The 25220-nt window shown below is 41.6% G+C and overlaps 1 protein-coding gene across 1 annotated transcript in view; it reads right to left on the bottom strand.

Annotated features, from left to right (window-relative positions):
- The window catches only part of LOC148427914 (uncharacterized), a 34735-nt gene that overhangs the window by 5594 nt on the left and 3921 nt on the right, over positions 1-25220 (bottom strand). The gene's annotated exons all lie outside the window — the stretch shown is intronic.

Below are 25220 nucleotides of genomic sequence, written 5' to 3'. Positions count from 1 at the left end.
GCATGAGTGCCTTTTGGTTGGAGTGTGTCAATTGTGTGAAGGTGGTGTCATCCCATTGGCTGGCTCTCCTGATTTGCCGCCCGATTTAAACAGTCCACGGACCAAGCTCTGAGGTGAGGGTACGGACGGGGGAGCACACACGTTATATCCCAGTTCCCCTAGGCTGGGTGTAACACTGTGCTCAACATGGAAAACAAGCTGAACAAATCCTACATTTTGCCTAAATTATGCCTTAATTAATGTTCCTAAATTATGCCTTTATCTTACACGTACAAAAAAGTAATGTGGCAAAAAAAGCAATCACACTGTTTACTTACGTAAATAGCAAGGACAAGTGCAATGCTTTTGTAGAAATAGGCTAGTAAAAGTAAGATTGAATCTATCCTTTTTAACAGAAGAAGGAAAAAATAATTCAAACTGAACTGTGGTAGAAAATCAATGAGTAAAAAAATCAATTATACTGTTATTGATTTACAACACGGATCTAAAATAGGACAACCGTCATGCTCACACAAAAAGGTTGCTGCTTTTGTTAACAAAAATAAAAACAACCAATAAAACAAAACCACCATGTAAAATAAAATAGCCGATGATAGTAATGTGAGGAAAAAGTGATCCCCAGGCAGAGAAGATACTGCTTATGTGAACAAAAATGGGTACATTTATGAACAAAAGGAGTATGTAACATCCGAGGGCAGATACAATCATTAAAGTATCAACACAAAAACACATCAGGGATCATAAGTATCAACATAAAGCCATACTGCCACTGTAACTATTGAAAACATCAGTAAAAAAGTGGTCATCATTTATCGGTCCTATCCGGGTTACATCTGGCCAAAGTGAGCATGTGATTGGACTGTTTAACCATGTCTGGGACCTCCATGGTTTACGTGTGGTCGAAGTGGGCAGGGTTTAGAGCTGGTTAGCATTTATCCATCCTGTCTGGCTTATGCGTGGGGTATGTGGGTATGCGTTTAGACTAATTAACATGTATTGGTCCCGTCTGAGTTATGTGTGGGCTAATTGGGCACAGGTTAGGATTGGTCAGCATTTATCAGTCCTATCTGGCGTACGTCTGGGCTGAGTGAGCATGGGATAGAACTGTTTAACTATGTCTGGAACCTGCATTGTTTATGTGTGAGCTTAAGGGCATGGTTTCCAAGTGATTAAAAAATGGATGGATGGATGGATGGATGGATGGATGGCATTTATCCATCCATTCTGCGTGGGCTGAGGTGGCACAGGTTAGACCTGGTTAACCATGTCTGGGTTCAGTATGGGATATATGGGGGCTTGGGTTAGAACTGGGTACCCATGTCTGGGTCTGATATGGAATGTATGCGGGCCAAGCGAGTTTACTCATACCTATTGGCATAAACCTGATGAGGCCGCATGGACAACGTTGATGATATTGGCAATGAACCAACAAGGACTTAAAAATTTTAATTTCAAGCAAACTGACAAGACAATGAGAAACAACTGGACCAGGGGGATGGAGGGAGCTGATTCGGTGACACAAGGAACCGGCTTGTCAACAGAAGTGCACAGTCAAACTAAAAGAGAGACGCTGATCCTGGATACATAGAAACAACAAAAATACAAACAAATCCAAAACCAAAAAACCCCAACCACACAACTCCTCTTGACAACTTTTTTTTTTGGGGGGGGGCAACAAAAAATCTGTCTAGCTTACGCAGAAATTGGTGAGTTTTTAAGGTGTTGAGGAACATCAAATCTCTTGATTTAGGCAAGAAAATGGTGTATTGTAGAGAAACTAGCAAGGCTTATAGTGTCTTGGACTCCTACGTGACACTTGCTGTTTTCAACCAGCAGCATCATTGTCACCCCTCTAAAGATTTTGAAACAGCACTTGTGAGAGGAACATCATTTCAGTGATGCACTCGGGCAAGAAAACACCGTAAATAATTCCCTTTTTTTTGGCAATAGTTGGAGATTGCTAAATTACGAATACAACTGAACTCAACATTGGGATTGAAGAAGCAAAAGCACACAAAGTGGCCTTGAGGTCCTTAAAGAAAACCCAGTGAGACCCAACCAACTGATATTTCAATTAATTTATCCATCTCCAGTAACACTGAAAGTAAAAGTACAAGTACAGTATATTACAACCCTAAATTATATGTGATGAATTTTTGTACTATACAAACCTTGATTTTAAATTTGCCAAAGACACTACGTTATCCTAGAGCAAAAAAAAAAGAAAAAAAGATTGAATTAAACTCAAGCTCAAAAGGTCAAAGTGCTAAAATATAACGGGACTTTTTTAACAAACTTGGAAAAATTTGCATTTTTTCAAAAAACCTCACTTATGCATTTTAGGCTTACAGACGTGAGCAAAGATGTACTTTTACTTTCAGTGTTACATGTGAGCCACCAAAACCACGGGAGTCCTAAACTGCCAAACATAACTGTGGCCTACATGGGATGCATCTACAGTAAGTATTCCCACTTATGGACATCTGACAAGGAATGAAAATTCCTGAACATGGAAGATAAATGTATGCACTAAATTTTCTACGACATATTACATTAACAATTGATCCCTTGGAACGGAACCTCCGGTACTCGGAAGTTATACAGAAGCCTGCAGTAGCACAAATGCCGGAAGGTTCCGCTTGATACTACTTTTGTCCGCTCCTCCTTTTCCTTCTATCATCGGATCCAAAATGGTGACATCTAAGTGAGTCTTTGTTATGAGTTTGGCTGTAATTACGAAAAATTTTAACGTTATCTATTTATGTCCTGTAGATCAGTGGTCCCCAACCCGCCGTCCGCGGATCAACTGGGCCGCATGGGCTGCACCCGAAATAATGTTTTGGAGATTGTTTATTTTAACAGGTCATACATTTGTGCTTGATCTTTGTTTTTTGGAGCTGCCTCTGGCCGCTGTTGATATTACATACATAATAAGAAGGATGAGGTGGTTTTTAGAGCAGCCACCATGTTCTGAATACTGCAATTTGTGCTTCATAAACAGGTTTTGGACAATATATTTTTGCTTGTGTTGTTACACATGTACTGTATTTTGTGTACATATTGTACTTGCACGCTCGCCAGGACACGTACCATCGTTTCCCACATAAGGACATCCTGTTATAAGGAAAGATTGGACAACACAAATATGATTCTTACCAGAGAATACTTCATATAATTTGTCCACCTGGAACTCACATAAGGACCATACAGATCCCATTCTTGTCTTGCTCCATCGATGACTAATACAAACGCAACATGCAGACATTTTGACAGACAAGCACCTCCCTCCCCCGCTGCACTTGTCACCCTTCCCTCCCCCGGTTACTCTTGGAAGCATTGTGCCCTGCCTGTTGGCATGCGGACGTGCGTAATGGAGATGGATGGTGACTAACTCTCATTACACTGTGCAATAGACGAACTAGTCCTACGCCTGCCTACCAGCACCCATCAGCCCCCCCCCCCACACACACACACACACACAGAACCACTGTATCTCTCTGTATGTGTGTGCGCTCTCAGTTTCGTTGAAAGTCAACTTTCCACAACTAAGATACAAAATGTTTTATGAAAAAGAGAAGAGCACATAAAACAATCTTTTTAAAGAGTCTTCAATCTGTTCAAATTCCCTCCTATTGCATATCATTGGCAAACTAGACATAAAACAAAGATAATTGCATGTAATACATTTATAGAAGTCATTTAATTTTGTTGTGGGAAAATCTGTGAGGTTAATTCTTCACCTGGAGCATTTCAAGCCATAAAGTCTAAGCACCAAGTTCCTCAAGTGCTGGCTTGCTGCCAGTTTGTTGGCTAGTTGGTACGAGGCTGCATTTCCCATAGCCCCGCAAACAGATTGTACATCACCAGCAGAGTCCTGCACGGGTCTGTTGATGATTGATAGTATGGCTCTGATTCTTATTTTTGGTCAGTGTTTTAATTCCTACTTAAAACATACTGCTTTTAATGTGATCCAGTTTTTATATGGTAGATATTATAATATTTAAATATAAGACATGTTTATTCTTTACTTTTGTTATGTTTCTGCTCAGTGTGTCCCCCATTTGGAGAGTTTTTTCGTCACCGGGAGGAAGAGGTCACCGGCTGCACACCTGCTTCTCATCTGCTATCAATGGACTATTTAGAAGAGGTGGGCACTTTGTCAGCACTGACAGACTGTCCGTCAGTCTGTCGCCGACGGACGCCCGTTTTGCCAACGGACCTACGAATGACGGAAATGCTAAAAAAAATAATAAAATAAATAAAAAAAATGGCAAATTAAATACATCGGGATTGCAATTTTCATCTGACTTCACGTCAGATGTTCGTCATATGTCTGTCATATGTCTGTCAGCCCGCCATGCCCCTTTTTGCATACTGAAATATAATTCAACTGACTTGGATGTTTATCTGCCATATTTCTGCACCTTTAGAGTACAAATTGCAATCAGCCTGCATTCAACGTGACAATAGTCACGTCACAGCACCATCAAGCAGTGGAGAAATATTTTCAGGTGAGTGACTGAACTCAATCAATCAATCAATCAATCAAATTTTATTTATATAGCCCTAAATCACCAAAGTCTCAAAGGGCTTCACAGATGAAAAGAGGTCATGTGGAGACCTCTTTCGAGAAAAGAAGTCATACAGAGACATCTTTTCAGTATAAGGTACACAACAGCATCCCCTGTCAAAGCTCCCAGAAGGGGAAGGAAAAACTCAAAAACCCCACTTTGGGGAGCAGGTGTGAACTGGGTCGGTCCAAGTCACTACTTGTCATTCACAGAATATTACTGTTGACTTTACCAGAAAATTATTTGTAGTTGCTTCTTTTCTTAGTCCCAGCTTCTTGTTGATAAGAGCATTCAGGCAATGCAGAACAAATTTACATGGTTTCTGTTATTGGCTCTTAACCAAGAATTGCAAAATAGAGTTTTTAGTATATGTGACAGATGTTAATGAAACTGTCTTCTATAGTTGTAGGGCAGGCAGTTATAAATGAGACTCGACTTCTACCATTTGAATACCATGCAAAGCATGATAATGCCATCCAGTGGACATGATTGCTAATCGCAGTCTTTTCCCCTGCATTCCCTCAGATACACATGGTGGTGAGTAATAGCTAGGGTTAAACCCCTTAGCTGGCTTTGTTTTCGTGTAACTTATATTACTGTTGTGTTTCAATTGCAGTGTCACTGAGTGTAACATGGTGTTAACTTTAAGTGTTAGTACAAAATCATACAAAAGAATTAATATGAGTGCAGACAGGAGGAGTAAACCAGCGCCTGACGAATTACGGACCAGAAAAAATATATACGGACCTAAGATTACCATCTTGTCTGTCTTGAAAAAATGACGGATCGACGATGATGGAAAGGAGGCGGGGTTCTGACAAATGTCAGGCCAACAAAAAATGAAAGTTGCCCACCTGCTATTTAGGCACAGTCAGAACAGCAAGACAACGTTGGATTATTTCTTAGGCTACTTCTTTGCTCCTCATTGCCTACAGGCCTGTGATGATATAGAATAATTGGTTCGTATTACACCTATGCTTTACTTTGCTACTTTGTATAATTTCGAGTTGATTATTAGTTGACATTTTTTGTTGCTACTATTAACTTTGTTGGCATCTGATTTGCTCTGTTTCCTCTGCGCATATTTTGGTTTTCGTGTGGTTGCTGGCGACTCTCACAGCTGGCTTTCAGCAGTATGCGGGGGACACCCTGAACTGGTTGCCAGCCAATCACAGGGCACACAGAGAACAACAACCATTCACGCATCCATTCACACGCCCGGAGGGAACCAACGTGGGCTCGGGAAGAACATGCAAGCTCCACACAAGGAAGGCAGGTGGTATTTGAACCCAGACCTTTGAACTGTGAGGCGGACGTGCTACTCACTGTGCCACCGAGCTGCCCTCATATTATTAAAATTATTATTATTATTATTATTATTATCATCATCAGCACTGCATTGCCTCTTCACGGCTCTGTTCAGAACACTGGTAATATTTACTCAAGTGCATCAACTTAAGGTGACAAATCCAGTGTTGTCTAGGAAAAAGAAGTTTTAAACTGGTGAGAACTTGTGGGAATTGGAAACATTTTCGAGGGAGTCCTAAGGAAGGGTGACAAAGGTATAGGGTTGGTTGTTTGTGTTCATTCCTAAAACAGAAAAATAGTTTAGGAAAATCATTAAACACAATCAGGGGATTGAATCAGAAGTCAATATATGCGAATGACCTGGCTCCAAATGGCCTTCTTTTTTTCTTTTTAATGGCAGACTGTTCCCTTTTGGATCTTAATTTACCACCCCCTGCCTGTTTTCTTCAGTCTGATAAAAGCATAAGCATATTTGCTGGTCCGGTGTGTGATGCGCCGTTCAACCTTCACAAGCGTTTGTGAGCACAAGCAGGATGACGTATGTTTTCTGCGCAGGGGCGCTTTAAAGGAAGTCTGCGGGAGGAAGAGAGGATGATGGAGCGCCTGGCATTACAAACCAGGCTTGTAAGTAAAAGGGAAGAGATTACACCGGTTGCTAAACCCACCACAGGGAAAATGTTAAGCAGATTCGGTGGGTGGAGTAGCTTCCACCTCATATCACTCAACATGGCCCAGGCGGAACACAAACCGCACTCTGAAGATGCTGGTTCTGTGTGTACACAATATACAATACATTTACACATTCACGTAAGTCTATCGACTTCATTTCAGAGTGAATGGCACCATGCTGCAGAATTGGTTGCTCAGCTTCTCGTAGGAGGAATTTCTTTTTTTACGGTCCCCGAAAAACATTGGCTTCTATATGTAGCAAAGGGGGTTTGTTTAAATTGGCGAGTAAAATGCAATAATGCATATTAACAAACATTCGTCAGAATTTGAAATTGAGCCACTATGCTTTTGCCAATGGGAAACCGAGCAACACTATCGATTAAAACAAGTTCTACATTGTTTTATCAAAAGAAAGGGCACAATAATTAAAGAAATCTCATTGGGGTGGAAGGGGTCATTAGGATAGATGAGCTCACACATTTGGACGGTCAATAAAGTCGGCTCGTGACTCAGCTCCGTGGGATGAAGCTGCCTCGGTGCACACATGATAGAACACTAGCTTTCCAGATAAATGCAGTAAATAAAAAACGCTGCTGCATGCATGCCTCCATTCCATTTCGAGTGAATGCCGTTTAACACAAATCGCTACAAGTGGGCGTGCTCACGGATGGTCAACGTTGACAATTCTCAGAATAATTATTGCTAGAATAGTTGTAGATATAGCGATTATACATTTGCTACAAAATAATAATGCTCGCAATGAAGAAATGCTTTGCTGTGTGAATGAATAAATATACACTGAATGATAATAATGAATAAATAAACTGCCGATGTACTGCTCGGTATGTTGATGGTACGCTGGGAGAATGAGTGCACTGTTTGTGGGAAAAGAACTGTCTCGTCATTGTTTTCTCTCAAGCAGAAGGAAGGCCGCTCAAGCCTGCCAGTCGGAGCATTCCCACAGTTGTGACTCTTATCGATGTTTTGCTATGCATTATCAGAATGTTTCGCTACGTATTTTTTCATACATGCATTAGTTTCTCACCCACATGCTCACACATAGAAGGACAAGTACACAAGGTCCCGGCCATAGACTTGCGTTTTTTCCTGCCTCTTGAGGGCCGGGACCTTCATATAGTTAGGGATCTCTGTATCAAATAAAAGTAAGGGGAGTCTGCGAGATTGGCAGAGCGCAGTGGAATTGTCCTTGGCCGGTTCCTCTTCGCTCCCCTCATGCATGAGTTGGGAAGATTGCCTTGCCTCCTTTTTTTGTGTACAGTTTCTTACAAATGTCTGACAAATGAATCTGACAACTCTATTGATTAAAGAACTAAAGTTATTGTGGCAATTGTCGTTATGATGACCACCTGAACATGATTTTCTTTGCCATATCCAAACTGCTTTTAGAAGCCGGAGGTGTTATATCGTTTTGTTTTTCCATTTCTTTTCTTAATGTCACATGGAGCTCACCCTGCACCCACGAATAGCAGCACTCAGGCTTGCAGCGCTGCTTTCCCTCCTCTGTGGCATTCATAAAAGTTTCATTACAGCGACATAAAACATTACACGTTACGCGCCCGTGAATCTTTGGTGTCATGGATCATCACTTCGGAGGCCGGTCAGGTGACGTTAATAGGGTACAACTTTGTCAGAGGCACAGCCGTGTGGAAAAGCTGATAAACTGTACAACACATTGAGGATTTGGTCCACCAACTTCAAATGGAAGTATGTGATGCGTCTGGAAATGGGCAAAAGGTTAAATGTCAGAATGTCAAATCTCGAATTCGTTTGCTGAAAACTGAGATCGCCCAATCTTGACCGGACAGTAAACACTCAATCAATGTACTTTTGCTAGCTTTGATTGGCTGGCACTTTTCGTCACGAGCGTGCCAAGCAGAGAGCGCAGAAAGCACACCTAGATGTTGGGCAGGGAGAGAAGGCTATCGCAAGCAGTGAGAGATTTTGATCGGGCAAAATCTTTTTCTGTTTGCAAATTTTTGGATTCATTGCTCGTTAATTGCTCGACAGTGGCACATATAATTCCATACGTAGCGATTTTGATTGCGACTGAGAGGGGGCTCTTTCTCGCGCTCTCTTTCTCTCTCCCTGACAAGGAAGTACTGAGGATAAAGTTGACGTCTTGCACGTAAATAAATGACCATATTCATTAGCCATGCGTGCGTTGCTTATGTGGAGCGCCGCGACATCAACACGGTAGGAGTGAAGTATCATAGAAAGTAGAATGTGCGTTTGTTGAGTGTTATTGTATGACTGCTTGTTACTGTAATATTCTTGTTTGTCAAAAGGGGCGCTGTTGCTGACATATGTTCATAAAGGACAGTAGAAGCAGTGTGCTTGATGTAGGTATTCCCCCTCTCGCTGCACTTGACTCTCATGGGGAGCAGTTTGTACATGCGTGATGTTGATATAAGTGCGCCAGTGTTTGGTAACAGTGAAGTTGTCTGTCGTGTTGGAGGGTTTCATCTTCTGCGGCCAGGCAAATGGTGTGAGCTTTGTTGGTGACACAACCCAAGATTTTAAAAGTGTTCTAAAATGATTTTATTTTATTTTTTTAATGATGACATTTTTACCGGGGTACAGCAGAACCATACTGGGGTACGTGGCCCAGCAAAATATGTCTGGTGACGCCCGTGGTATCATCTGAGAATAAGGCATCATGAAAGGAAATATGAAGACAAAAACAAGCCTGAATGAGAGGTGTGAATACCCCCTGTCGATCTTATTTGAAAAGGTGTTATGAAATCACCTTGCTTCGCGGTACTGGAAGTCATCGCCAGTGACGTGTGAGCGGCTCATTTACAGTCTACTTTAAAGGCGCATGTGTTTCTACGTTCATATTGTCTTCAGTCCATCCATCCATTTTCTAGAGCTGCTTATCCTCATAAGGGTCACAAGCTTGCAGGTGCCTATCCCAGCTGACTTTCGGCAGAAGGCGGGGGACACCCTGAACTGGTTGCCAACTAACTGCGGGGCACACAGAGACAAACAACATTCACACACTCAATCACACCTAAGGACAATTTAGTATGTCCAATTCACCTGCCATGCATGTTTTTGGAGTGTGGGAGGATGCCAGAGTTCCCGGAGAGAACCCACACAGGCTTGGGGAGAAAATGCAAACTCTGGACAGGAAGGCCGGAGCAAGGTGGATTTGAACTCGGGTCTCTGAACTGTGAGGAGGATGTACTAACCACTGCGCCACCAACCCGAATCCTCAATATAATACAAGCAATTTAATCAGAATACTGTGCACATAGTATAATGTGCACAACTAGGCATTGAGAGTTGACCGAACAATGCACGGTGCGTTTGGCACTGAAAAATAAAACCTGCGGTTGATGGCAGGATTTTCTTTGAGACCGGCGCTTCAAAACGGGAATCCCACATCATGCGCACGCACACACACACACACACACACACACACACACACACACACACACAGCATGTGCAAATGATCAAAACTGCTGATGAAAGTCCAACGGTCCTGATCCTTTTTTTCACCAGGTAAGATTATAGACTATTGATAATCATGCGTCTTTGCGATGCGGTAGGGATACAAGCAACCGTTGGGCAGTCAATATGGGACAGTGGGACAGCGGCCGTGGCAGGGCAACGACACCGGAAAACATTTCCTTGCCTCGCCCTATCCCAAGTGGTGGGTCCAGCGCTTCACTTGAGCCAGTGTGCCTTGTAGTTTTGGTGGTACTTTTAGATCCGACCTTTTTACCTCGTTGATTTTCAGTTGCTACTTTTACCCGATCAGTCATTCTCCTGCGAATTCCGTTCCTCTCCGTCAGGGAAAACTCGTGTTTTGTGAACATTTGCTTCCCTGTCGTGTGGCTGTGACTCCGACATTTAAGGCGATGAACCAGCCAGTGCGCTTGCATCCTAGTTGTTCCAGCCGCAGGTCAAATTTCATTCAAGGTGCATGGCGTTATTCTGGAAAGAACAAAAGCTGCACTGCGGCAACTTGTTTCAAGAATGGCAGCCGATTGTGTGAGACTATTAATGCAATGAATAGAAATTCTCAAACTGATTAGTTTAATTACATGGGCAGTCTTTGCTCACTGACTGGTTGTCACCATGGAATGTCAGGATAATGACACGCTTGTTTTAATTTGACGAGCTGACCTAGGCCGCATTGTGTGAAAAGTTGTTTGTCGGCTCCCCAGGGATTTCCAATGTTTTGTGTTATGTTTGACATAAGAGATTGCAGTAGCAAGATTCTAACGGGTGTTCAACAGCAATTTCAGCTCCACTTAGTCTTTCTTTGTGCATCATTGTTTAATAACCCTCTTAATATCCTGTCGTGAGACCACAACAAAATCATGCAAAGACAAAACCAATTTGCTCAGATTGGCAGCCGGAAATCTAGATAGAAAAAGTGGAAGTACAAGTGAAAATGTTGAGAATATGGTAAAAGGGAGGTTGGGTTGGGAAATTAATCAGTATATTTGAAAGAAGAGAAAAAAAAAACAACTCTGGACTTGAGCCTCAAAGTTGTGCTTGTCCAGTTTTGAAATGTAAATCGCTTTTAAAAGCAACTTTTGCTGCATCAAAAAGGCTCCCGCTCTTCTCCCATGATGTGTAACCTTGCCATTATGAGGATGATAAATAAGACCTTATTCCAAGTGTTGGTGTAAAGCGGCATGTCCTCGCTGATCAAGTCATTTGTAAAGCGGATATCATTTTTGAGGGCCAATTTGACGGTTAGGTTCAGCGTTGTGCTACCAAGCTCTGACAAAAGTCATTTCCAGTCTCTCAATCACCAGCCAGCGCATAGAGCAGGGGTGTCCAAACGTTTTGCAAAGGGGGCCAGATTTGGTGTGTTAAAAATGTAGGGGGGCCAACCCAGGCGGGCGTTCTTTACATATAACAGCAAATAAGTTAAATACATTTCAGCGAGCCGTTCTGTATTTCACATTTGCTGTTTTATTTTCATTTCAGCTATCTTAAGCATGTGTTTTGGTTAAATTGAAACATGCATTTAAAAATTGAATTGATATTAAATATTGAAATTGAATATTCACATAACTTCACCCGTTTTAGCACTTTAATGAACTTTTTTGTAACAGCTGAACAGAAGTCATTTTACTCTTGGGTACAAATTACATTTGAAACATAAAAAAATATCTCACCATAGCAGTTTAACATTTTTAAAAATTGTAAACACAATAACAGAGAAATGAACGAGTAATAGTCATATCGACAAGTGCAGGGCTCATTATAAAATATGACATTAGTAACCCTAACTGTTGATTAGATTTTTGAATGGTTATTATTCTGGAGTGAAAAGGAAAAAACAAAACAAAAAAAACGTTTTCAGACTGATCGTAAATGAAAAATGACTCGTCCGCATGACTGTGATGGGTGAAACTGAGATCTGGAGTGCAGGACAAAGGCCCGGTGTGGCTCTATGGCAGTAGTATAGATGCGCAAGATGTCTTGTAAGTGAGAGTCCGATAGCCGTGTCTTCACAAGGCTCTTATTTAAGTTCATAACCGAGAATGTCTACTCGACCCGACGTCGACCCGAGCAAGCTTAGCATTTTCTTAGCAGATGCTCGAATCTCTCGGACTTGTCCAGCTGTCGGTAAAAGTTGTAAAATACTGCTGCTGTGAGATTAAACTAGCTTCAAGATGTTTCAATTTCTCGCTGCGTTCATTACCTGTGATCTTGCCATATACGTCAGTCAGCATGTTTTGTTTGGTAATGTCGCTTCACATTGAACTCTTTAGAAACAGCCGATGTCGCTTTACAAATGAAGCAGGCACAGTTGTTCCGTATTTCAGGGAAGAAATAGTCCAATTTCCACTCATCCTTAAAATGTCGACCCTCGCAGTCAACTTTCCTCCTTTGTTGATTGTCGCCATTTTAGAAAGTTAGGCGCTCATACAGTCAACTACTCATATACTAATTTGCTGTTCCTAATTGAGCCTATAGATGGCAGCAGTTAGCACACGCACTTAACAGTGCTGCTGCCCAATGTATTCATTCTCCATGCGGGCCGGCCGCTATTGATTTTATGACGGAGGCTGCGGGGCGGATGGAAATTGACCAGGGGGCGCCTTTGGCCCCCGGGCCGGACTTCGGACACGCCTGGCATAGAGGATGATGTGTTTGGGTCCCATGCTGGATTTGTGCAAAGTTCAAGGGCGGAACGGAAGACAATGAGATCAAGTCACCAGCTCCGTCTTTCTTTGTGGCTCATTAATGAATCAATCACTTGACGCCTAGTGTTGTGGGTCAACGGTCAGAGAATCCAACATCATCCCTCCTCCTATCGCCCTTGCACTGATTGTTATGACATTTGTTTGTGATCCACGGCCCATTTATGATGCCGTAATCCTATCCATCAGTCGTCCCAGTCGTCCACTTTCACTGAGACGCCGTTCCAGCCGCTGTGATTCACAGACATAGCTAAAACATGTAAAGCTCGTTATAGACGTTGCAATCAAGACAATAGTGACTTTGTTGTGAGGTTCTGCTAAACGTGTCTGGAAAATTCAAATGAGATCAAGGCAATGCTTGCCACACCACTGCCTAGAGCACTAAATTGAGTTTTCTCTTCAGAATTGCCATCAGAACCACAATCATCTTTTATAGGCCAAGTATGTTAAAAACACAAGGATTTTGTCACTGGTAGAAGGAGCCATTACAGAGCTATAGCAAAGAGGCCGCTAGAACAAAATATGAGTGTCGCGGAGGACGACATCCTTTACCCACAACTCTTGTCCATTATCTGAAGGTGAGATATTTCCATCTGAAATGGTTGCTGGAACTGGCTGTAACTACCGATAAACAGTCTTCATATTTCTGCCTCTATGTCACTCTCATCTGTCCATAAGGGCCTTACTGAAATGCCTTTCTCCTGGCCCTGGTTCTTTAAAACCATTCTGATTTCAAATTCCCTTTCCTGAGCTCGGTCGAGGTCCTGACGTCAGCATTTCTGCATCTTTCCAATTCAACTCCGATTTCATGGCACCACTACAGGGATTACTTTTGTCTCAATTGAAAGATTTAAACGATACACTACCTACATTTCATACTCAATTCAAATACTGAAACACAACTATGTCGAAAAATTTGAAATAATTTAAACACACTGGAATTTAAAAGTCTTTTTATTAATCAGGCAATTACACTGTATATCAGGGTGCAAATTAGATTTTAAAATTAAAATTGTGTTCGCCGTATACTTTAGCCAGACATGAGTAAACAGTCAAAGTCCCAGGCTTCATCATCACACTCGGAATATGCTCGGCCGCAGAGGAAATGAAATGGGAGCAAGTTAATAATAGCAGCCTTTGTCTGTTTGATAGCTGTCTCAAACCTCCAATAAATTCAGCTGCCATACTACAGACTCCCAAATTTGAAGAAATGCTCACAGGAAATTCAGCAGGCATGCGGCTCGTTATTTTTTGCGCTGCAGCTGGAGGTCTCTGTCAAATATGATAGCAAGCCTCTTCTTTTTGTCTCACTCATTATTGCTGTAGCTGTAGCTGCTCTGTCTTCCACTGACACAAGTAATTTGTTCACCATTTCATTTCTGTAAAATCTCAACGGTTTCAATCCCATTTCAGGACGTCTGGATTGACTTTTCATCCTTCGTGTTGGAGCTCCCAGATTTACAATAGGTTACAAAAGGAGCTTGTTTAGGATGGAATTGAACCCTCTCGACCTTATCTGACACTAAGCCCTCCTTATTTGACGGACCAAAACTTCCCTCACATCTGTGTACAGCTAAATAATGTGGAAAGCATGGTGTGACAGTTAAACCTTTGCTGACAGAAAGCAAGATTGACCACAAACTTGGAATTTATTTTGACAAGTGACAAGTAAAAGTAAGACAGGAAACCAAGCATTAGCAAGCCTTGTTGTTATTATTTTGTTTTCTTTCACGTTCTTATTTTCGAGTTTTTTTGTTTGTTTTTTTTTCCCATCAAGTGTGATGCACGCGGGCAACCAAAATAGCTCGACGGTCGACTGGTCGACCGCGGGCGACGTGTGAGGTATCCCTGGTCTAGACATTTGTAGTTATTCACATTTAATGCATTGACTGACTTTTTTTTGTTTTTCCGTGCTGTATTTTATACTGACAGCCAAGCTGACTGGCGGCTTCTTACTCAGCAATTGAATCTGAATTCCTTTTAAAGGTGGTGTGCAAGCGTGAGATATCAAGATATTCACAACGCTACCAAACCAACAAAGCCCAGCTGAAGGGGGTGAGCTGTTGTGGGTGATCATCAGGGCCAGGCAAGTTGGACGCTTGAGATAGAGAGTCGATGGCAGGCAGTCGGGTAGCCGGAGACAGGCTGGATAGGTACACGGGCAGGCAAGGTTGCTCGTCAGGCTGGCGGATGGTCGGAGACAGGCTGTATCGGTGCACCGGCAGGCAATGGGGTTCGGCCGGCTGGCTGGCGCATGGTCAGGTGCAGGCTGGGTCAGAAAATGGGTAGACAAGAACAGTTGGCGGGCTGGTGGATGGGCAGGGCTAGGCTGGATCAGGACAGGGATAAGCGGGCAAGGAAGAGTGCTGGACGGACCGAGTTATATATAGAGCAGGTGATTGCTAGCCGCTGTTGGTATTGAGTGGTGATTGGCAGAGAAGTTTAGCAGGTGTGGTGAGACAGAGAATGATTTGACTGGACTGGTTGACCATTACCTAGTACTGCGATTGCATTGGTATATATTATTTGTGTTTATGTTGAAGTTGGCCCTTGCAAACACTCCATTGGCGAATGACATGATGTCTTTGTATTTTCTTTGGAAGCTCTTATTTGCGACGAGCATCACTTAGGAAAGATGGATGTCTTCACATCCATTGCATGTACTATATGAAACATGCCTGAACATGAATAATGAGCAGGTGCCAGCAGCAGTGGCTATATTTTAGGTATTTGGGACGTAAATGTGGCTATTTTAGATCAGCATGCCTCCAATGTAAATTCACAACATAATTAAAAATAAAAATAAAGGTCCCGACGTGATATGGAAATGAACAGGGTGTGCATTAAAACATGACAAACAAATGGGCGATGCAAGTCCTGCCGTGCCTTCCATTTTCTATCTCTGCATGCAGTATGGCGCTACCAAAACCTTTGACCTGGATAGTGACGACATGGTGCGGCACCATTGTAACATGTCAGAATGGATTTCCGCCCCTCATCAATGTTTTAATAGATTCATTTGCATACGTAAATGAGTAAATAGCATTTCTAAAGACTGCATCGAATGTGGGATTTCCATTGGCAGCGTGAGATTGAATTTGGAAAAAGAGTGAAATGAAAAGTGAGGATGACACCAGTGCCAATTTTCTGTTCCCCTAAATCCGCTTGCACTTAAGGGATTTTTCCATGTTGCTCAGCCACATAGTTGGGTGTGTGTGCGTGTGTGTGTGTGTGTGTGTGTATATTATATATATATATATATATATATATATATATATATATATATATATATATATATATATATATATATATATATATATGACAATTGTTGTCATCTTTATAACTTCATCATTTTCTTTTCTTTAAATAATACAAATATTTACTGGTTAGCTAAGCCCATCACTTGTGTCTGGACTTCTGACTTCCGTTCTGGTACTGGATTAAAAGTATTGCTTATGATATTTGAGTTAACAAAAATATTGGAACATAGTATTAAAGTCAACTTCAAGTCCTACTCTCAATAAACTGTCTGAAAATGTTTACTATTATGTAATAATCCTTGAAAAGGTAAGTCTTCAGTCAATTCAACCTTAGCTACAGAAAAACTCTTCTACAATGAAATTTGAACTTGCGAAAAAAGCCCCCCAATGTGAAAATATCTCAATGCATGGAAGCCTTTTACTCTTTCTTGCGTCTCGTTACAACGACCCCCCCGCGTAATACCAAATATTGTATTTTTCGGCCTATAAGCCGCAACTTTTTCCTCATGATTTCACTCACTCACTCACACACAGCTCGAGCAAGCAGCTCTCAACTTTGTTTACTGCCCGTGTACTGCTCACCTGCTCTGTCTGATGCAAAATCACACAGCTCCGAGTTGGATAAGATTGTGGTATAGGAGGGAAAGAAGAAAATGTGTTCCTGCTTCCTTTATCTGTTGCCATGCTTCTTCTTTTTCACTTTTTCACTTTTTATGTTTTGACTTGTGTCCTGTAGGCTTTGCTTGTGTATTGCACAATGTGACGCTAGTTGTAAATTGCATTTTTTTTCTTTTTTGCAGGTGTGAAAAAATCTTCTTTGCCGCTGTCTAATGGCTTGATATGCTTGCAAATGAATTTAAAGGCGCACTTATGTGTTTGGGTGTTGAGGCATTTTTTTTCACAAACAAATGGGGAGGATTAAATGGTTTTGGAAACAGGTCTTATATAGGCGGTGATCATGTTAATCATTCAAATGTTCAAATGAACATAGAACAAAGATTTTTCGGACACATGATCTGTAAGAGAATACATGCATTTGCACTTACTCAAATTGGTTTGGTGTTTGCACAATGAGTAATTACATTGTTGTGACCGGTCATAAAACACACCTTTTCATCAACTATTCACTTTTAAAAAAAAGTCCTTGATTAGTTCATAGGGTTACCGGCGTATACCACCTTGATAATGAAGCGTTTGAAAATTCAAGTCACAAGTTATAAGGTTTTCAGTTCCAAGTATTGCAAGTATCCATCCATCCATCCATCCATCCATCCATCCATCCATCCATCCATCCAGGCGTGGTGGAGCCTGTCCGCTCTTGCTGTGCAGTAGGCTTGGTACACCATGAAGTGGTTCCTAGCCAGTTGCAGACCAGCAACTGAGTGAAATCATTTCGTGCTATGTAAATGGGCACTATATAGGGAATTATGTCAGAAAGGTTTGGTCTGAAAACACAAAACCTTTCTCCTTCATTAAAGATTTTGTCTAATGCGGCACGGTGTCGGACTGGTTGGCACACAGTTCAAAGCTCTCAGGTCCACTTTTTGCTCCAGCCTTCCTGTGTGGAGTTTGCATCTGCTCCACGTGTATGTGTGGATTTTCTCCAGGTATTTTGGGTTCCTTCCACATTCTAAAAACATGCATGGTAGGTAAATTGAACATTCTGAATTGTCCTTGAGTGTGTTTGTGACAGTGACTGTGTGTCTTTGTGTGCCCTGCTATTGGCTGGCAACCACTTAGGGGTGTGCCCCACCTAAAGGGTCACGCCTGTGACCCTTGATACAATGTTCAGACTCAATCAAGTAGATTTATTTTAATTGTGGGCAGCTTTATAAATTCAAGTCATGTGGCTCACTTCCTGGGTAAATCCCAAAACAGTGTTTGATTTGATAGCTAAACCACAATTCTACTGAGTTGCACTACGTACTGCATTTGAACTTGACCTATTCTCCCTGACACACAAGCATAAAATCCACTCTGAGTCAAAGTTGCTGGAACCAGGGTCATGCCCTTTATTGACATCAGGCTAATTGCATTGACCTCAGCCACAGAAAGCTTCTAAGCATCTTGCACTTGCGCTAAATGGGAGGCCTGTGCCTTGATGCCATACCAAAACAGAGATAATACTTGTCAAACTCAACTTTATTGAACTATTTTCACAATTATCCAGCTTTGAGGTCCTGCAAAAGCAGTCATGAAGCGCTGCATTTGTTCTAGAATCTAGAAAGTCAAAATGAAAAAGAAATATCTGTGTCTCGACGGTTGGTTGACGTAAGACCAGTCTTTTTCATTTGGATTAGCATTACAGCTCCACCCAAGAACTGAAGGACGAAATACAGTAATTGAAAGAGAATGTAGCTGCAGTCAGTTCTGTCATAAAGTATTACTTTGACGAAATGTGACATGAAATGTCTTGCCATGGTGCATGTTTCATCGAGGGAATGGAAACAGAATTTTTTATTGAATTGGAATCTTGGATGTGATATCTCCAAGAGGCTTCAGACAAGGAGTTTTCGGTAAAAATTGCAAATGAACAATGAGGGATTCAAAAACGAAAATTCCTTTCGTTATCTACCATCATGAGCAAGAGGACGCAGCAACACATATATAGATGTCAGGCTCCATTATAAATGAGCTCATGTATTGGACAAATATGAGCTGGCTTTTGTCAGGCAGTTACTGAAATGGAGAGGAAAAGGCCAAAACTACTCTCAAATAACCCGCTGATCATTAATCAGCAGGCTCTAATTGTGCAAATTATCTGCAGGCCAATAGAATTCAAGAGAAGAAGAAGTGTACTGTTGGTCAAGTAATTTATATTAAACACTGAAACTAAATGGACATTTTCGCATTTGCCGTTTTCATTCCAATGAGGTGCACAATGCTATTGCTTGACTGGCCATTTTTAAAGACAAATGAACTCCTCCTATAGCTTTATCTTCCTTTGAATAGCTCATAATCATATTTCACATCATTTGCCTTCCAAAATTGCAACTCTCTCTCCCCTCTGCCATCATCCAGACTTTCAGCGATGCTCCTCCTCCCTATAATTTGCCTGGATGGCTTTCTTTCCAACTTTGCCCGCAATCCTTCAAGATTTTCATGCATCCATAGCCTTCTAATATTATATAATAAAAAAAAATAATAACCATGCTGGCGTTGGGTTATGGAGATGTTGTTTTGAGGTTATTCCAAACACAGGCAAAATATCCAGGGGGAGGGGGACACATTCTTTTTTTTTTAAACCAACCAAATTCAACTCAACTCACTTATTCATTCAGCACTGGCGTTTGACCATTGTGAGAAGTTGTTCCTGTTGGTAACAACGCATGCACTCAAAGCATTATCATGAAACAAATGAGCTCAATCTGTCGATCACGTGGACCATTCGATCGTGATGGAAGTATTGGTAGATCACAACTCATGACATGCAGGGCTGGGCAAACCTTTTGACTCTGTTTAAACATAAACAGAGAAAAAGCATATACGTATTGACATACCTTTTAATAAGAAAAGTGTCGTTAATCACCCACTCTGGCCAGTGCATTGAACCTCGGTAGAGTACTGTAGCAAATCTCAGAACAAATCTGAGGTGTTCATCACTCATCTGGGATCTGTTGGGGTGCTTTGTTGGTGGTCATCACACATACAGCATGTAGAGTCAAACACTACCAGCATCCTCTGTATCACCCTCTTGATGTTTGGAATTTTGCCTTTCTTAACCCCACACTGTTGTTATGCGTATGATTGGCTGCATATTGTGAGTGAAACTTATCGAATCATCGGCTGGACACTTGTGGAGTCACAACTTGGAATCACAATTCAAAATGGTAGAGAAAACAATATCATTGGAGTCACAATGCAAAATGGTCGAGAAAACATTATCATTGGTCTAAATGAGATAAGACGAGGTCCCGGCGGCTTGGTGGCGCAGTGAATAGCGCGTCCGCCTCACAGTTCAAGGGACCCGAGTTCAAAGCCACTTCTCCGGCCTTCCTGTGTGGAGTTTGTTCTACCCGAGCCCGCGTGGGTTCTCTCCGGGCATTCCGACTTCCTCCCACATTCGAAAAACATGCAGGGCAGGTGAATTGGACACTCTAAATTGAAGATGAGGAAGATGAGGTCCGATATTAGATATTATTTAATACATTTGTATAGCATGTTGTTCTTCGCGCAGCAAACATTTTCTTGTGCGCTGAGAATATGCAAGCAGTGCACAATTGCACCTGCACACAACGTAGAGGGAAAATTGCTCTCAAGTAGCTCAAAAAATGAAATAATCTACTTTTTGAGCTCCCACACACATTGACATACCTTTCCCAAATTTAACAGCAGATATTAGAATGGTACAATAATTCTGCGAGCATACTCCCAAGGTAACTCGTGCCTCTTCTATGACCTCTGATATGATGTTAAATAAGTCCTCTCCCAGCAATTTTTCTTTCAGGGATTCAATATTGAAAAACTCCTCTATTATCTTGAAATTCTCATGAATCCCTCTGATAAAAATTAAAAACTGAGCGGTGTCCTTCTATGCTTTCATCCAGTGCCAAAGCGTATAATGGAAAGAATATAATGGCTAGTGTTTGTGATTGACCTGCACGATACGATATTTTTTTCAAATTGGCTATTGCTCTCAGGACATAAAATACTTGAAGTCTGTACCATGCAGGCTTTAAACTCCCCTTCGGAATAGGCCTCCAGGCTTTTGAGCGTTTGTATGCCAGTAAATAATGTTGTGCTTGCTTCTTGGATGGTAGCTGCTCGAGTCAAGATTTTTTTTTGCTGAGCCTTCGAGCTAGCAACCAACCTGTCAGCAGTAATACGTTAGTATGTCATCAATGTTTTATTCTTTTGAAATCGCAAGGGTTTCCTGGCTAATAAGACATACAGTCAAAATGTTTAGGTGTCCATTCTTTCTTAAACATCTGGTGTCAGATTCAGGTGACCTAGAACATTTAATAATCAAGTCAGAAGGAAGACAACAAACCTTTACTCACGAGGAGGGCGGACAAAGATTTACGTCTTTAAAGATCATCTACCGTTCTGGTTAAACTTTGTCTCCTCCCGTCTTTTATTCTTTAGGGTTGACCCTATAGTTACAAAACCACCTGCTGTCCTGAAAGGTTAGGGAAGACACTATGGCAGCAAGGTAACAATCAGTTTCTGATAGCGGGGGATGTTGGTATACATCAAGGGACCCGAGTTCAAAGCCACTTTGCGACTGGCAGAGTCATACGCACAAACACTGACCGGCAAGTTTGAATTTTGTGATTGTTGTTGTTGTTGTGACGATCACTGCTATCGTCACTCCTGCTTATAGCTGCAGGAGGCGTGAGAACATGTTGCAGAAACAAATATGAGATCAACTCTATACAATTATTCTAACACCCATCACTCACCGTCGATTTATCTTTTCTTTGACATTGCTGCAGATGGCTTCTGATCTGACCAGTAGAAAAGCCATAATTAAAAATGTTCATGTTTACTCCGTCTCTCTCTCTTTCTCTCTCTTGCTCTCTTTCATTCTTCCTTGAGGCTCTGCAAAATCATGTCACCGCGCCTACTGTGCCACCTGGTGTGGAAATGCCTGTCATTACAATTCTGTACCATCATAGTAAAGGAACATAAGAGTTTGAGCTTAAAGTAGTTCATTAGATGTTGCTACATTCTGTGTATGAGAGTGAGACTGTAAAGTGAACAAAACAGAATGTGTGGTGCAAGGGAGTGTAAGAATGGAATGTTTCAGAGCAAACGGTACTTGTCGCAGGGAGTATACAGGGACGAGATAACCCAGAGGCACCTGGTGGGAAACAACTGTGAGGAAAACTACAACCAGGAGGAGTAAGCAAGCGATTCTGCAGGGGAAGAAAGACCAATGAGAGCAAGCTAAAGTTAACTGCAGTCTACACATAGCCAATAGAATAATGCCAGGATACCTTTGTTGCTGTGCCATTTGCATATTGTGTAGTATAACTCATTGCTGGGCAACTCGGATGTAGAGTACGTCTGATGGTGACAACAGAGGCGTACAGAGCTGTATTGAGAGGGACCCGAGACCCAGGTGCTTGTATTAGATCTGCGTGTTCGGAACAAATCCACTCGTGTGTGAAAATGCCGGCTTCCTGATACCTTTCTATTGCAGAACGAGCGAGCAAATTGTTGGATGAGTGGCAGTTGGGTAAAGTCACAAATTGGAGTCAGATTACTAACTTGAGTTTATGTTGATTTAGAAATAAAATTCCAACAATAGGCAGGCCGAATTAAAAAATACCAATGCGCCAAATCCAATGGACCATAGGTCCCACCTAACCCACATATGTTATGTATTTATCCATTTTTGTTATTTCTGATGTATTTATCAACATGTAGAGTGTATGCCTCATATAGGCATGTTTCATTTTTATTATCAGTACGGAATCTCATGCCACAACCTGCAGTGGCATTTTCAACCTCATTATGGCCAGCCAGAAGGTTGAATGGGCTTTATTTGGCAACAATGTTGAAAATGACAATCTCACACTTTTGTGAAGATGTCAATGTCTCCATCAATCATAAATGATGAGTAAGGTATGGCACAAAGGTGATTTTATCACTGGTTGTCTGTCCATGAGACCTGAAAGCATACAATACAAAGGCCTTTTCATACTTTCTGCAAATTGCATCCGCCCACAGCTTTGGGCTGTATGAAGACCGCATATGTGCACACGGTTCCCTTCATGCTGTATGTCAGGATTCACGTCGATATGCTTTTCATGCGTACACAGAGTCATCTGGCTGTTTTATGATTGCCCAAAATTTGATTGATAAATGACTGCAATAGCAGCAGAACAACTCCTTGTGTTAAGTAGCCTGTCAGCTTTCTTTTCATTTTTCCAAGGTCACCAATCATAATGTGTTTTGGTGATGACCAATGATGGACAACCAAGAAGCACGCTCCAGGATTGAACGTCGATCAGTTGTCAAGTTTTTGGTTGCTGAAGCGTGCAAATCAGTTGAAATTCACAGGAGAATGTCAACTTGGTTTGATGCCACATGGCGAAAAAATGTCTAAAAGTGGGCGAAACTGTTTAAAGAAGGAAGGTGCAGTGTTGAAGTTGATCAACGAGCTGGGCTGGGAACTGCTCCTTCAAGCCCTTAAAGCCCAGATGCTTCGAAAGATTGAGAAGAGTAACATATGTTGACTTTTCTACCAAAATGAACAGTTGTATCAGTAGTTGCGATATGAAGAACATGATGACGGAGGCTTCGTGTAAGTTCATTCTACTATTTTAATACACTGGACCCCCGCAATACAAAATTAATATGTTCCGGAGTTGGGATCGTAAGGCAAAATTGTTGTACTGTAGCTACACATTAGCTAATGCGTATAAAACACCAGTTCAAATGTCAAAATAGGATATACATATTAAAAAATTGTGACAATAGTTTAATAAGTATATGACTAAATAACATAGAAAATATATGATGGAAAAAATCCATTTTATTTACCTTTGGAGTGACGTGACTTGAGCAAGTTACTGCCGTATTCTCCTTAGCAAATGTTTCTTTTTTCATACCTTACGGTAAGTTTTCTTTGGGTTGAGGCTCCCCAATTAGCCTTCCAGCCCACTTGACAACCCTTCCCAGTGCATTTTCGTCCTGGAGCGTCAAGTGTGCAAACCAGGACACCAGGGCAAAAGATAAAACAGATTGAATAAAAGCACGGTAAAAAAAGAACAAGCATGGTCTCATCCACATTAAAATGGGGCAGTCGCAGAAGATAAAACAAACACTGTTGTCTTTTCTTACACACAGCTTCACTGTTTTGGTTAAAGGATCATTTTGAGTCAATAACAGTCCTGAGGTATTTATAATAGCTCACGCATTCCACAGGCTGTCCCTTCATGGCTGTGGGATTGTAGCTCGGTGTCTGGGTTCTAAAATCAGTGACCATGCCCTATGTCCTGGATGCGGTGAGCACCAGGAAGGACTGATCGCAGCAACTGCTATAATCCTGCAGGACTGCGCTTTCTTCTGCGTCGTGCAACAGGCTAACAATCAATTTGTCATTCACAAATTTGATAATATTTCTATTGTCGTGCACTCCTGCACATGTTTGTGTACAGTATAAAAAGCAAAGGGGAAAGAACACATCCCCGAGGTGAGCCAGTGACTTTTTGTGTTCTGTCCGTTAAAAAAAATCTAAAATCCAACTCACCAGGTTCTGGTCCAGTTGGAAGTGCTTGAACAGCCTCCTGGCTGAAATGTGTGGTTGATAGTGTTAAAAGCTGATGAGAAATCAATAAAAGTGAGCCTGGCATGATTTTTGTTCCCCTCTAGGTGCTTAAATAAAAGACTGGCATCTTCCACACCTCTATGGGCCCTGTAAAGCAAATTGCATAGGGTCAAGTGCATGCGCAGTTTTCTCTAAAAGTTCATTCTTAACAAGTTTTTCAAAGGATTGCATTAAAAAAGAGGTGAGGGCGACTGGTCTAAAATCATTAAGAGTTTTAGGCTTAATGACTTTGGGAACAGGGATACTCTCCGCTTCTTTCCACAACCACTAGCCTTCTTCGTATTTCTTGATAATCTTCAGTTTCGTTTCCATACTAATCATCTTCTTGCTTCTCCCTTCAACATTGATAGCAATTTTGGGACCCATGGCTAACCAATTAAAGTTGGAATTAAGCACTAAAATGCACAATAAATGCAATATTGTAATTAACCCACACAAGATCAAGTCTGTAGCATGTCACATCTTAGTCACACCATGACGTCGACCAATAGCAGACCAGCATTTTAGTGACGTATGCAGTGACACGCATCGTGACGTATGAGCGCGGTGCGACCGGCAGAGTCATACGCACGAACACTGACCGGCAAGTTTGAATGATGTCATTGTTATTGTTGTTGTAAAATGGGGAAAAGGCCGCAAAGAGGGGACAAAACAAACTTAATATTCCACTTCGTCACGTGATACGGTAATGACGCAACTGTATCTGTTGTTGGTTTTAGCTCACACCTTGTAAATACAGTTTGAACCATAAATTGTGTCCTTTTTACTACACGATTTTTGGGACTCCAAACATTTCTGTTGGGAACGTAGCTTTTTAATATATACACTTTCCAGAGATAAAATGAGCACTGGATTAACACTAACTCTTTCTTCTTTAATTGTTTTTTTTTTTTTTAATACCCGTGCATTCATGACGTGAGTGCCGGTGTACGTGCTGCGGTGC

This window comes from Hippichthys cyanospilos, chromosome 2 (assembly GCF_059441005.1).
Source record: "Hippichthys cyanospilos isolate Australia breed blue-spotted pipefish chromosome 2, RoL_Hcya_1.0, whole genome shotgun sequence".
NCBI lineage: Eukaryota > Metazoa > Chordata > Actinopteri > Syngnathiformes > Syngnathidae > Hippichthys > Hippichthys cyanospilos.
The sequence above is the reverse complement of the archived record's forward strand: the minus strand, read 5'-3'. Positions and strand labels throughout refer to the sequence as shown.